Here is a 3,257-nt window from a genome sequence, read left to right on the forward strand (position 1 = left end):
TGCCTTTTGAGTCATACTTGGAAAGCCTTTCTTCATGCCCGGGTCATAGAGGAATTCACCAACGTTTTCTTGTAATACATGGATGGTTTCATTTTAAAATTTTAGATGCTGCTCTGTTCTGCCTGTGTGTGTGTGTGCAGGTGCAACACTTGGAATGTGGAGACTCTGCAGTATGTTCTAGTATCTGGGGGGAGCTGCTCCATAGCTCACAGATCTTCTTTTACACCTTCCTAACTTTGGAGGTTATTTTCTATTTATTTTTTAGTGTCTATTCATGTGGCTCCAGAAAAATGACTGCTATATTTACTTGGTCTATCAAATTTTCAGGATAACTTCTGAAGGACTGATGTCTTTATGTTTCCATATCCTCCCCAGGAATGAGGAATGTCTCCCATTGACCAGGGGACTTCCCATTGGACTGTTTAAGATTTTCCTCATCAAGCTTTTCTGTGTTTTTATTTATTTTTTTTGGAGAATCTCAAGCTGTCTTCCTGGATGGAGTGCTATGGCATCACAGCTCACAGCAACCTAAAACTCTTGGGCTTAAGTGATTTTCTTGCCTCAGCCTCACGAGTAGCTGGCACTACAGGCACACATCACAATGCCCAGCTATTTTTTTTGGGGGGGTTATAGTTGTCATTGCTGTTCAGGTGGCTCGGGCTGGGTTCGAACCCTCCAGCCTCAGTGTATGTGGCCGGCACACTAACCACTGAGCTATGGGTGCTGCTTTTTCTGTGTTTCTTTTTTTAACAGAGCCTCAGAGCCTCAAGCTGTCCCCCTGGGTACAGTGCTGTGGCATGACAGCTCACAGCAACCTCCAATTCCTAGGCTCAAGTGAGTCTCCTGCCTCCACCTCCCAAGTAGCTGGGACCACAGGTGCCCGCCATAATGCCTGGCTATTTTTTGGTTGCAGCCTTTGTTGTTTGGTGGGCCTGGGGTGGATTCAAACCTGCCACCTTAGGTGTATGTGGCTGGTATCTTAGCCACTTGAGCCACAGCTGCCGAGCCTTTTCTGTGTTTCTTAATTCTATTCCTAAACATAACTTTTGGTTTTATAGATAGGACTTTCTATTTCATCATAGAACTGATTTGTGTATATGGAAGCTGATTTTTGAGTATTAATTTTATAGCTTCCTCCCTTCCTAAATTCTATTATTTGAGTTAATTTTTAACTATGATCCTCTAGGCATTGCTTACTATACTATCATGCCATCTTCTAATAGTTCACATCCCTGAGATTTTATGCTAATTTCCTCTGATATAATTACATACACTCATATTTACAGGACAGAAGTCATTAATTGAAAGAGTGGTCCTCTTTGCCTTCTCATAAAACATAAATGAAGCACTAGAATATACATATACATATCTATACACTCTTTTTGAGATAGTCTCACTTTTTTTTAAGTTTTTAATTTTTTTTTTATTGAATAGTAACTGTGTACATTAATGCACTTCTGGGGTACAGTGTGGTGTTCTCACACACAATCTGAAACATTTCCATCAAACTGGTCAACATAGCCTTCATGTAATTTTCTTAGTTATTGTGTTAAAACGTTCATATTCTACTCATAGAAAGATTCACTTGTACCCTGAGATAGTCTCACTTTGTCACCCTTGGTAAAGAACCATGGTATCACAGCTCACAGCAACCTCAAACTCTTGGGCTCAAGAAATCTTCTTGCCTCAGCCTCCCAAGTAGCTGGGACTATAAACACCTGCTACAATACTTGGCTATTTTCTTTTAGAGATGGGGGTCTTGCTCTTGCTCAGGCTGATCTTGATCTTCTGAGCTCAGGCAATCCATTGACCTTGGCCTTCCAGGTTTGAGTGTTCAAAAATTCATGCTGTTGATTTGTCAAAGGCATTTCTTAGCATTTGTGGAGAGTCAAATTTTTTTAATATCCATGTAGTCAACCTTATTAATTTTATAATATTGAACTGACCCTGCATTATCCTTTTTTTTTTTTTTCAGAGACAGAGTCTATGTGGCCCTTGGTAGAGTGCCATGGAATCAGAGCTCACAGCAACCTCCATCTCCTGGGCTTAGGTGATTCACTTGCCTCAGCCTCCTGAGTAGCTGGGACTATAGGCACCCACCACAACGCCTGGCTATTTTGTTCTTGCAATTTGGCCAGGGCCGGGTTTGAACCCACCACCCTCAGTATATGGGGCCAGCACCCTACTCACTGAGCCAGAGACACCACCCATCTTTTAAAATTTTTATTAAATAATTACTGTACGTTAATGCATTTATGGGGTACAATGTGATTTTATATACAATTTGGAATGCTAGCAGCCCAAGTGCCCATCAACCCATGAATGGATTAACAAATTGTGGTATATGGATGCCATGGAATACTATGCAACCATAAAAAGATGGAGAATTTACAGCTTTTGTTTACCTGAATGGAGCTGGAACATATTATCCTCTTAATGTCATGTTTCCAGGATAATTGTTCTTTGACCCAAAAGCAGCAGAATAGTTTAACTTTCCAAAGATAAGCAGCAAATGTAGTCCTATATTACTGATTGCTGAAACATTTTGTAAGAACATGAGGAAAACAGAAAAGAATCCACACTTGAGATGTATGGTTATACCAGAAGAGTAGGATTATTGAGACAGGGTGTGTAGATTCTTTTTTCTATATGTCTTTGTATTATTTTATTACTTGTGATATAAATATACATTGATTTAAGAGAAAACTAAGTTTAAAAATAAAAATTTCATATATCACTATCAAGTCACTAATGCCACAACCCCTGATACCTGTTTCCCCAACCCCATGTGTATCCTTTACCCATGGCTGATTCTCATTTTACTGTCGTATTTTATATGTGTCTCCCACTCTATGCTCTGAGGCCTAAGGAACAGTGACCCTGATCAGTCAATCTTTCTATACACAAGGACTGAAAACCTATTCTGGGAATAGGGGGTGTTTCAGACACACCTTAAGATGACAGATAAAGAATTGGCTATGGATGGTGCCCTGGACATGTGCACTTAGGATTTGGGAAACAGACTAAACACCGACCCCTCCTGCATGGCCATGTGAGTGTAAAAATGAAACAGGCGAGGCTGGCTATGCTGAGTGGCAGTTCTGAGCTCACAAGTATGGAATCCCCTTCCCATGAATATAACTGCTGTCCTTACAAAGAGGAGTTAGTGAGGCCAGGAGGCCTTGTTGGAACTGGAAATATTGGAGCACATCTGGGACTAGTGCTATTATTCTCAGTTCTGACTCTGTGACCGTCAG

This window comes from Otolemur garnettii, unplaced genomic scaffold (genome assembly GCF_000181295.1).
Source record: "Otolemur garnettii isolate 467f Iridium unplaced genomic scaffold, OtoGar3 scaffold00264, whole genome shotgun sequence".
Taxonomy (NCBI): Eukaryota; Metazoa; Chordata; class Mammalia; order Primates; family Galagidae; genus Otolemur; species Otolemur garnettii.